The 12632-nt window shown below is 38.5% G+C and overlaps 1 pseudogene; it reads right to left on the bottom strand.

Annotated features, from left to right (window-relative positions):
* Positions 1-436: 436 nt before the first annotated feature.
* On the bottom strand, positions 437-12194 carry LOC122425544 (annotated as a pseudogene).
* Between the last annotated feature and the right edge of the window lie 438 nt (positions 12195-12632).

Below are 12632 nucleotides of genomic sequence, written 5' to 3'. Positions count from 1 at the left end.
CACTAGGTGTCCTCCTTGCTTCATACTCTCTCATATTCATACCACAATCCTCTAAGAATGTTTAGAATTCTACATGCCTTTGAGGCTCATGGTATAAAACTATAACCTTTCCTTTTTCTTTGTTTTAACCACTGATGTTTAACTCTTTCTGCATTAATTTGAAAAAACAAAACAAAAACCAAATAGGACTTAACTGGCAATCTTTCTTTTCTCACTAGTCTCTTCTGCTATTTTGAATGACTTCTGTTTTACCCATATCCTGATCCTCACTTTCTTGACATTTTCATCTATACTGAGTGTTTTCCCCATTCCAGTCCAGTCATTTACTCCCATAACGCCATCCTGAAGTTTATGCCTTAGATCTTCTCTGCTTCTTTTCTTTTTTTTTCCTCCTTTTTTGGTTCTTATAACTTTATTGCACAATCAGTAGTTAGTTCTAATTTACATTAACTGTAGATTTTTGGAAAGTGGTGACGAGTATGTAGGTAACCAACGAATAGAGCTTGTTTGATGATTCTTCATCTTCTTTAGGCTTTCTGGACAACATTGCATGGATATGGTATGGGACATTCCTTATTCCTTTGGCCCAGACAGCTTTGTTGAGCCTGGGGTCAATGCTTAGATCTGGGGTTCCCATCTTCTTCCTGGCAAATTTCCAGATTTCTTTGAGTGCCTGAAGATCACACTTCTTGAAACCCACTCCATGATGCACTTGTGAATGTTGATAGTGTATTCTCTGGTCAACACTTCATTGATGGCAGACTGACCATTCTTGTCACCATTCTAGCTTGTGGGAGCCATCCTGCTGGGTGGGGGCTGGAAAGGAAGAGTGCAAGGGATTGTAGGAGGGTCTTCTCTACTCCTGAAGCCATATAGACAGGATCACAGAGATGACCACAACCTTCTAGCCTTCCATCCTTCCGAATAGCAATCCAATTTATTTCCCTTCATTCCGAGCATCACTATCCATTACCCTTTATCCCATCCTCATCCCTTTTCTGGATTATCGCCTCCAGCTCTTACCTGATCTTGCAGACTCTTTTTGTAATTAATTCATTCCTGTCTGTTCCCTGTTTTCAGGCTTCCCTCTTTATAAAATGCAAATTAGATCACTGCCCTTAGGATATTGTCCAAACTCTTAACGTACGTTCTTTGTTGGAGCCCATTTATTTCTTCCCAGTTTAGCTCTAATTCCAACTTCAACTCACTTCAACAATATCACTCTATATATACCTGTTTCCATGTTGCTAAAGCTTTCTCTGTTTCCCAATTGGATAATTTGTTTTACTTCCTGATCACTACATTATTCTTTGTAAGTTCTTTGATCAAAACATATTTTGATATGTTGAGTTGGACTTTTCTACGCACCTCTTTTTTTTTTCTTCTTTTTACCACTGTCTTTTTATTCTTAACTATTAAAAAAAACTTTTTATTTTATTTTATATTGGGATATAGTTGATTAACAATGCTGTGATAGTTTCAGGTGAATAGTGAAGGGATTCAGCCATACATAATACAGGTATCCATTCTCCCCCAAACTCCACTCCCATCCAGATTGCCGTGTAACACTGAGAAGAGTTCCGTGTGCTATATGTGTGTGCGTGCACACTAAGTCGCATCAGTTGTGTCTGACTCTGTGCGACCCCATGGACTGTAGCCCACCAGGCTTCTCTGTCCATGGGATTCTCCAGGCAAGAATACTGGAGTGGGTTGCCATTCCCTTCTCCAGGAGATCTTCCTGATCCAGTGATTGAACCCGCATCTCCTGAGGCTCCTGCGATGCAGGCAGATTCTTTACTGCTGAGCCACTAGGAAGCCTCCTGTAGGTTCTAACTGATTATCCATTTTAAATGTAGCAGTGTGTGCATGTCCATCTCAAACTCTCTAACTACCCCTTCCCCTTATTTCCCCTGGCTCACTAAGGTTCACTAAGTACCTCTTTTCTTTACTGTTTATATGAAATGGTCCAAGGAATAAGACCATGCTATATTTCAGAAATATTTCCAGTTTAGGCTGATATTATCCCTTTTCTTGTTTCTTTTCTTGGCCACACTGTGAGGCTTGCAGGATTTTAGTTCCCCAACCAGGGACTGAAGCAGGGCCCTTGGCAGTGAAAGCACAGAGTCCTAACCACTGGATCAGTAGGGAATTCCCTAATGTTTCTTTTCTTGATGAAAAATATATACACTGTAAGAAGGTGTGCTTGAAGGAAATGGGAATCCAAGATTCACTGAGAATTATAGGATCTTAATATCTGTTTCGTAAGTCTCCCTTGGTAGTACTTCCATTAATGTACTAAGCTTAGCTGGACCTATATTAATGAAGGGATTAATATATTAACATTTATTAATTGAATACTGGAGTGAGTTGCAATTTTCTTCTTTAGGGGATCACCCTGACCCAGGGATGAAACTGTGTCTCTTGCATCTCCTGCATTGGCAGACTGATTCTTTACCAACTGTGCCACCTGGGAAGCCTGAACACATATAGTAATCACCATGGCACTTTGCATTCGTTTGCTTGTTTGCTTCTTCATACCTTTCTAAACAGTAGGCATTACTTCTGTTATCACAATCTAAGAAATAAGGGAACCAAAGCTCATAGAGCTTCAGTGACTTGTCTAAGGTTTATCACATCTCCACTTGGGAAGATCTAAGTGCACATCCGGTGGTTAGGTGTCAAGGTTTGAACCAGAGAAATGCTTTAGTGAAAGAGCACTCAGTATAAGGAAGAAACAGTGTGATGTCAAGAAATCAACATTTGAAATAGAAGCAGGGCCCTTATTTACTGTTTCTCTGACTACTTTCTATTTTTGAATCTATTTATTTATGAATAACTACCTGTCCTGTTGGACACAACTAGATGTTTTCATTTTATATTGATATTCATGATAAAAATATAGTATGCTTGATCTAGGCAATGAAAACTGAAGGTGCTGTTTGCTACTCTCATTATCTACTAAAAGGGAACCAAGTGTCTTGTGGAAAATACACTTAATGAGGAAATATCATATGGTCTACCATGGCAACAAAATCAAACAGCTTACCAAGAGCATGTTCAAGAAGTATGGGTTGTATAGTCCCGAAGCCTTAATTAAGCGCCCTTTCCTATAAATTCCCTGAAGTGTAGTCTATTTCACTAATAGCTACAGATATCTTTGGCATAAGAATGGCTTCTTTTGCAAATATGCAAAGAGAAAGAGTATGACAAAGAATAGTAAAACTGATTTCTCTAAATTCTGGGCTCTAAGGCTAATTTCTCTATATTTTGTAATAACCTATGTGGGGAAAGAATCAGAAAAACAGTTGATATATGTATATGTATAACTGATTCACTTTGCCGTACACCTGAAATTAACACAAACTGGGAAATCAATGGTGTGCTGAGTTGCTCAGTCATGTCCGACTTCTTTCGACCCCATGGACTGTGGCCTGCCAGGATCCTCTGGAGTGGATTGCCATGCTCTCCTCCAGGGAAACCAGCTATACTTCAGTATAAAATACTAATTGAAAAAAATAAGCTAAGTTCACATAGCCAGGAACAAAACTCATGTGAGGGAGGCTTCCACAGTACATGACTGAGATTTGAAGGATAAGGTGGCAGGTTGGGAAGAAGAAGTAAGAAAGGGCCACAGAGGTGATGCATTTCCCACTTGAAGACAAGGATAGGTCTTTGCATGACCCTTCTTTCCTTCCTCCTTCCTTCCCTCCTTCAATTTCTTCTTTCCTTCCTTCCTTCTGCTTTATATTAGGGATTCAGATATATGAATTCAAGGAAGAAACATGTATTTTACTCAAAGAAAGACACAAACTTTGTTAGAAGTGCTGGACCCTACCACTTTAGACAGCAAATTTGAAAATCATCTACTCAGCCCAATGTGTTTACTTAAAAACAAGCACACGAAGAAATAAAATATGTGAATGATTATTACCCATTTTATGTTAATACTTTAGGCAATCATGAAGCCGCATTGTGTAAGAAATTTAGAATAAATAACAAATCCAAGTTTTACTAACTTCTCTTTGTATGAATGCTGGTAATTTCCTTATTTTCTAGAATTTACATTTCTCCTCCACAAAGTGAGGACACTGATACCTCTCCTATTTCACAAAGATTGAGGATCAAATTTGAGAAGGCACTTTGTAAACGCTAAAGGATTATGAACATGTTTGTAATTATAATGATGTGCTGTCTATTATTTTCCCAGCTAAACGTTAGTAGTACTTGCAATTACTAAATCAGTATTCATGTAGATTATCTCATTCAGAAGTCTCTAGAGATATCTTAATGAGATTATATAAAAGCAAATATTTTATCCAGTATTGAAATGCATCACTTTTCAAAGTTAATGGATCAATTGCCTAATAGGAACAATAACTGTAATGGTTTACGACAGAAAGTGGAAGTATCTCTTTCAACTGACATTCTACAGGGAGTTAGGTGGGAGGGAATCAATTATTCAGAGTGGGTAAGAGTACTCAGAATTGTAAAATATGCCCTGGAATCTTAAATAAGTTCAAGTAGACAGATGTTGAAAGTTGCACTCATCAAAACTAAGGGAAATGCTTTTCCTACTCATATTTTAAACTTAAAAAAAAAATCTGAATTCTTCATCTTGAAGTTTTTTATTTCCTCCAGAATAAATTGCCTAAAATTGTCACTTAGCATCTCTGAAATTATGTCATTTATAGTTATTTTCTTTTCTAACCCATTACTGAAAACCTTTAACAGAAGACAGACCTATATGATTTAACATATTTATTGATATATTTTCCATTCTCCCTCAGAGACTTTTTCAAGGAGAACAATTCCTGTGAGAAGATTCTTGAAAAAAGATACTTTTTCAATTCTGCAGTCAAACTTTACGGGAAACCCTGATTTCCATGTATATTTCTCAGAGAGTCACCAATGCATAATAGCATATTAAAAGTTTTGTATCTTTTTATTGTTAGGGAAATGTACTTAATTGTTTAAGTCAGTGTTGCTTTTTCAAATTTCTTTGGCCATTGGTAAAGCAAAGATGCTTCCCCAGTGGCTCAGCGGTAAAGAATCCGCCTGCCAAACAGGAGAAGTGTGTTCGATTCTCGGGTTGGGAAGATCCCCTGGAGAAGGAAGTGGCAACCCACTCCAGTATTCCTGCCTGGAGAATCCCATGGACAGAGGAGCCTGGTGGGCTACAGTCCAGGGGGTCACAAAGAATAGGACACAACTTAGCAACGAAACAACAACAACAAAAAGCAAAAGATCCTCTGTAGTAAGGCTGCCTAAGCTGCATCCCAGGCCTGTCATTGACCTATCTGAACCAAAAACTCCTCATCTATAAAATGTGAATTATAAGATATATAGATCACAGATTTTTGTAAGGATTACCTGAGGTTGCATCTATAAAGTGCTTAGAATTTTGCCTGACATGATTATGTAAGAGTTTATTAAAAATAGTATAAACTTTTCTTTCATGCCCTATTTTTTTTTCTGGATCCCAGCTACTTGAGAGATTATATAACTGTGGGGATGGGGCAAGTGGTGTGGAATCTAATTTTAATAGTCCCCAAGCTTGTAAGCTCCTTCAGGATCCCTGGGGTCTTCCCTGGTGGCTCAGTGATAAAGAATCTGCCTGCCAATGCAGGAGACACAAGAGATGCAGTTTTGATCCCTGATCTGGGAGGACCCCCTGAAGAAAGAAATGGCAACCCATTAATGTATGCTTGCCTGAGAAATCCCATGGACAAAGGAGCCTGGCATGCTACAATACCGGGATTGCAAAGAGTTGGACATGACTTAGTAACTGAACAACAACAGCAAATTGTAGGCTTCTTGAGGCTCAGAGATGTTGAATAATTCGCTCAAGACATCGTGGTGGAGATTCAAATCCAGACAACTTTTAGTTCTTTTATTAAACCACTGCAGTAAATGCCTCTTTGAGGGATAAACAGCAGATTCTTGTTTTATGTAAAGCCTCTCCTAGAAATGTTTGTTCTAAGTAAACCTTTATTTTCTAACACACATAAAGGGGGAAACAGGACCAGAAGAATTTTTCTGTCCTTTGAAAACTGGTTCAATTCCTCAACAAATTTGATTGTCTTTGTCACTTAAGTAAAAGATGAGGATCAAAATATAAAGATGTAAAGGAATGAAAAGGTTTCAACCAATATCTATCCAAATCCTAACCAAAACTAAAAAAAAAAAAAAAAAACTTAGAAAGGAATATGACAAATTGACATGGGACTAGATGGTGTGAGAAAGAGCAGAGAGTGCATAAAACTAATTTTATGACATTTTAGTTAGCAAGAAAGGAAAAACAAATGTAAATCAATGTCTTGGGTTTCTTTTCATGCCTTTTTTAATAGTTTAAAAATGATCAGAGAAATGTATTTACCATTTCAAGTCATTTGGCTCCTTCTAGTTAAATTTCTGTGATACCCCCAATTTTCTACATTGCTGCTTATGATTCTTTTTGATCAATGCATTAAGAAAATGTGGTGACATTATTAAAAAGAAAAAATGCCTGGAGTTGTCCTTATTAAAATGACATGGTTAGTCAATCTTGTAAGCATTCCTACTTGGTTTGCTTGGATAATGTACATTAAATATTTGTTTTTTACTTAGAATTGGGCTGAAGTGATAAACAGCCATGTATTATATTTTATCAATCCTGTTCCAACATTCTTTATAAACTTGCAGAGGAATTATATTTGAGACTTAGAGGAAAAATAATTAGCATATAAAATAATTAGAGTAAAATAGTTTGAAAAATCCAGTCAAATACCAACCTGTGTGGTGGATCACTAAGAAGGAGAGAGATGTGGGCTGATTTTATTGATAAAGGGTATCTCTCATTTTGTAAATCAAGGGTTAAGAGAACTAGGGCCTGAATTAAGTATCATGATATGATGGGTACATTTGAATTTGGTTAAATTATGGTCTTCCAAGGATGGAACTTGTGACTTCCCTGGTGGCTCAGATGGTAAAGTGTCTGCCTACAATGTGGGAGACCTGGGTTCAATCCCTAGGTTGGGAAGATCTCCTGGAGAAGGAAATGGCAACCCACTCCTGTATTCTTGCCTGGAAAATCCCATGTACGGAAAAGCCTGGTAGGCTACAGTTCATGGGGTCGCAAAGAGTTGGACACGACTGAGTGACTTCACTTTCCAAGGATGGTCTAAGGGGTGTGCAATGTGATGGACTGCCTCACTGTCAGTACGTTGTCCCCTAGAATGTTGAGGTGGGGGTCTCCTGTCAGGTGATGTGTAGTGGGCTGGCTTCCTTTAAAGAGTAGAGGGATAAAACCAGTCAGCTGCTACGTTGCTGTTCTTGTAAGATGTCCCTCTTATTCCATAATCTTCCTCTCCTATGCATGTTCTGTACTCCACCAGTATTTCCCAAATTGAGTTATCAAAAGCATGTGTATTAGACACATTAATGCATATTATGCAAAAATTAATTAGCCTGGGTGGTAAATTTTACCCTGTGTTAAGTTTGTTGACCTTAAGAATATGCTTTTTCATTGAAAAAAATGCTGTAGGATTGAGTGGTCTAAGAAAACTTTAAGAAATGCCTAAGAAAATGATTTCAAAGGGTCTGACAATAGGGAAATTTTACAAATCAAGAGTTTTTGAGTTGTATTATTCAATAGGTAAAAATAAAAGCACTTCAAGTCAGTGTTCTGCATATATCATCTGCGTGACACTGAATTACTTCACACTCATAAAGGATGAAGGTATTTGCCAAATTTAATCTAAAAATTTGGCATCCTAGATATGTGCTTATCTTTCTAAATTTTGCATATAACAAATAGATAATTCTTAAGGTACAGGAGATAAAATTAGAAAAATGTTGTTTATTTTACAGTTTTTGACTATCCTTTATGGGGTACTTCGATGATCAACTGTATTAGTGTTTAATCAAGTTAGTGTAAGGATGCTTTATTATGCAAAGAGAAGTTTGGTTCTATGTGGTTTTTCTGCCTTTGGGAAAAAAAAAGTCTATTCAATTTCTACAGAGAATTATTCCAATAAATGGAGATAGTATTGCAGAGTAATATGAACACTAGATCTGGGGAAAGAAGAAATGAATCCCTATTCTAATTTTCCTTCTAAATTGGTATGTGACTGTGGGCAAAACTTCAATGTAGTAGCAATTTCAATGTAGTAGTATAGAGGCTCAAAGTATAAACACTGGAACTCCATGACCTAAGTTGGAAGCACAGTTCTACCAGTGATAAGCTCTATAATCTTTGACAAGTTTTATCACCTCTCCCTGTCTAAGTCTCTTGATCTGTTGAAGGGATATTATAAGTACTCACCTCATAGAACAATTATCTGCTTAAATTATTAATTACTCTGGACTTCAGTATCTTCAACTGATGGAATTAGACTAGATGATTGTCAATACATTTTGTTGCTAACATCCCAGGGTTTTGTGAACTAGATCATCAACAAAGAAACAGATGCATATCTGCCTTCATGCCCATGAAGAATATACAAAACAGTAAGAAATATGCTAAAACTGTATTCAAGGAGATGGGGTAGGATACAGAAATCCTATTCCATCTTCTTTTTTTTCTCCCCTTCCTTTTTTGGGGGTGGGCAGAACTATTTCTCTTTTAACAGCCATGCCACCTTACTCACATAGGAACACTAAATGCAAAATTATTTGACTATCGAGAAAATAAAGTCCTCTTTTTGCAGCATAGAACTTGCTTGCCTCGATCTAGTTAAATGACAATTATGAATAATCTATTCATCGATATTCAATACAAATAAATCTATTTGCAAGGATTTCCATCAGAAGGGGAAAAAAATCTTTGGGGAACTTATACCTAGTTAGAGATACAGCTTGATGGAGGATTCTAGGCAGCCTGAGTTCACCATATAGGTTTAGCAGTGGATCCTGTATTGCTCCTGGAGAGATGAGTGGGATTCAAAGGTGGAAGGGCACTATGGAATTAAGACTGGAATGACATCATGAAGAAAAACAGGAAGGAATGTGCAAGATTTTTTCCAGTTATCACAGATTGGCCAGGCTAATTTCTTAAACCTCAACATTATTGATATCTGGGACAGGGTAATCCTTGTAGTGGGGCTTCCCAGCTGGTGCTGGAGCTAAAGAACCCACCTGCTAAATCAGGAGACATAAGAGATGCTGGTTCGATCCCTGAGCGGGGAAAATCTCCTGGAGGAGGGCAGGGCAACCCACTCCAGGATTCTTGCCTGGAGAATCCCATGGACAGAGGAGCCTGGCGGGCTACAGTCTACAGGGTCACACAGAGTTGGACATGACTGAAGTGACTTAGCACACACACAGGATCCTTGTAATGTGGGATCTTCTGTGCACTGAAGGATATTTAGCAGCATCCAAATGCCAGTCGCCTTCCCCCACTTGTGACAATCAAAAATGTCTCCTGAGAATGACAAATGTGATTTAAGGGGGCAAAATGACTCCTGATTAAGAATCCATGTCCGACAGGTTTTTGTTGTTGCTGCTCAGTCACTTAGTCATGCCCAACTCTTTGCGACCCCATGGACTGCAGCACGCCAGACTTCCCTGTCCTTCACCATCTCCCAGAGCTTGCTTAGACTCATGTCCATTGAGTCAGTGATGCTATCTAACCATCTTGTCCTCTGCTACAGGTATAAGGTTCCATAATCCAGTGGGTGGTCATTTTGTTTCAAGGGACAAACAGCAGATAGTCTTGAATCCTTGAAGAAAGATGCTAGCTTCCTTAAGAAATGAGTAACAAATGAAAGTGTTCTTCTACAATGGCTGTATACCGAAGTAAGTTCAATTGTGGTCTATAACATAGAAGGGGGAACATATAAAGATGAATTATATGCCATCACACTATCATTACGCCTCCTTTTATTAAGAGAAGATAAGGACTTCCCTTGGGGATCCAGTTGTTAAAAATTTGCCTGACAACACAGGGGACACAGGTTCAATCCCTTGTCTGGGAAGATTCCACGTGCCTCAGGGCAAGTAAGCCTGTGTGCCACAAGTGCAAAAGCCCACGTGCTGAGAGCCTGTGCTCTGCAACAAAAGAAGCCCCTGCAGTGAGAAGCCCGAGCACCGCAACCAATGAGTGGCCCCTGCTCATCGCAACTGGAAAAAGTCCTTCCACAGCAACAAAGACCCAGCACAGCCAAACATAAATAAATAAGTAAAATAATAAAAAAAAAAGTTAAGGTGAAATTGACCACTTGCTACCATTAGGAAAAAATTTAATTTTAAGATGATTCAAAGTAAAATCACAACTCACCAATGTTTCAAAATAACTGGGGGAAAATTATTGAACTCATTTGTTGGACCCAAGGAGAAAGACTAAATATGATCTGCACCTTTGATGCCCTTCCCTTCATTTTTTCCTCTGGAACCTTAAGCATCTATCTTGCCCCTGAACTTGGAGAGCTTGGAACTAAGCAACTCATCAGTACATCCATGGCTTGAGGCCAGTAGATCTCAGTGACTGGTATTCTCAGTTAAGAAAAGTGAAAGGGCAAGAGGACATAAACATTAATTTGGGGGGAAGGTGAAAGGTCAATATATTTTGCTGAGGTCTTCGGCCAGTGTCAAGCAATCAAAAAATGCTTTTAGTTTAACTTTTGGTCTGTCACACTGAGAACAAAACACAATCATGGTCATAAAGACTCGGCTGGTATATTTAATAAACAAGAAACATGGGGAAAGGTTATTAGATGGTAGAAGCATGTTTAATTTTCTTTTTTAAAATGAGATGAAAGAGAAAGAAGACGGATGCTGTACATGGGAATGATGTGAGAGAAGAATAGTAATTTCCAGTTTTATGGGGATCTGTTGCAGTGCTGTCAATTTCCATTTTTAGAAAAACTTAATGCAGAATCTAAGGAGAAATCTATATCACTACGTAGAAAATGTGACTCTGAATTGTATGCGAAAGCAAGAGAAATTCTACCTCTCAAATAAAATTTTGTACTTACATGCATGCGCACATTCACTTGCCAATTGGGTGACTGAGAGATTACTACAGTCCTGACAGGGACTGCCGTGTGAATGGTTCTGAGTCATGTTCATTGCTCCTGTTCGGGTCACCATCTATAATTCAGGCTTATTCAAAAACACTCCACTTTGTCAGTTTCCAGTGCGCTATTTTTAGTGATAAAGAGTTGCCATTAGGGAGAAAGATATATAGTTCTCCCTCTTTTGTTAAAAGATACCTCTTCTGCAGCAGAAATACTTATGTATTTTTCACTTGTTCTCTAGCATTTACTTACACTTTGACATAGAAAGCTTGAGGTCTTTTGTGGCAAATTATTCATCCTTAGCATTTTGGTTGTTAAGGTGACTAGATGCTGTTCTGTTATTATTATTTTAAATGAAAGGATGTCTTAAAATTCCTTGCTATTTTAGGCAGATCATTCAAATCTTTTGAAAGACATTAGTATACCATTTCTCGGGAAGCTAAGTTTATTGAATTTTTCAAATACTCTGCTTAGCTTGGCTGTCATCACACTATCAGTTGTGAGGTATATAAATAACCTCACTTTAACATGTGAGAAATAATAAAAAAGACTCCTTCTGGATGTTAAGATGCAAAATTAAACTCCAGGTGCTTTTCAGAGTTATTTGGGACATTTTGCAGTTGTCAGTATGGAAATCCTGTCACTCAGGGCAGGGATCTGTTGCCAAGGGGAAACAAAAGCTTCACCATTTGACAAGTTGGCAGTTGTTACAGTCCGTAGAAAAGGAAAAAAGAAACACCTTGGAGACAGGTATTGGAAGATGGTCATTCAGCAGGGATTGGTTAACTGGCTTGGAAATAAATTAATGACTCTTTCTTCTTTCTGTTTAAGGGACATTTTTATGCATAAAGAGTATGGTCTTTTAGGTACAGTGATCCTAGAACTTTGGCCTAAGTATGTCCCTTAAATATGTACATTTATTACATTCAAGCATTTTCCTAATTCATAACTAAGATTCTGATTAGCCAGTTCTAGTGTGTGGGGGATTTTCCACACTCTAGTAAGCAATTCTCTGACACCAGCTGGTACCCTACAATGCAACTCAACCCTGACACTGTTACCTGGAGAGAGTGTCAGGTCCCACAGATTAAGGACTCAGGGCTACAAGACTACCTCCACTCCAGATGCCAATCGCACGTCCAAGCTGTTATCTGTACTTCTGACTGACTGGCTATCAATCAGATGTTCCCATGACCCCATCCTTGTGTTTTGCGGTTCAGTTGTGTCCAACTCTGTGACCCCATGGACTGTAGCCCAGTAGGCTCCTCTGTCCACGGTATTTTCCAGACAGGAATACTGGAGCAGGCTGCCTTTTCCCACTCCAGAAAATCTTTCCCACCCAGGGATCTGGGTGGACACAGACAACATCTCTTGTGTCTCCTACACTGGCAGGCGAATTCTTTACTACTGTGCCACCTGGGAAGTCTTGACCCCCTCCTTAGGTCTGATTAATTTGCTAGAGTGTCTTGCAGAATTCAGGAAATGAGTTTACTCACCAGATTATCAGTTTATTACACAGGATATTAAAGGATACAAATCAGTAGGTAAATGAGATATACAGGGCAAGGTACAGACACAAAGCTTCTATGAGCCCTGAGCAGGTCACTCTCCCTGACTCTCCAGATGTTCATCAGACTG

The sequence above is a fragment of the Cervus canadensis genome, chromosome 23 (assembly GCF_019320065.1).
Source record: "Cervus canadensis isolate Bull #8, Minnesota chromosome 23, ASM1932006v1, whole genome shotgun sequence".
In the NCBI taxonomy this organism is placed as follows: domain Eukaryota; kingdom Metazoa; phylum Chordata; class Mammalia; order Artiodactyla; family Cervidae; genus Cervus; species Cervus canadensis.
This window is presented reverse-complemented; position numbering and strand designations above follow the sequence as displayed.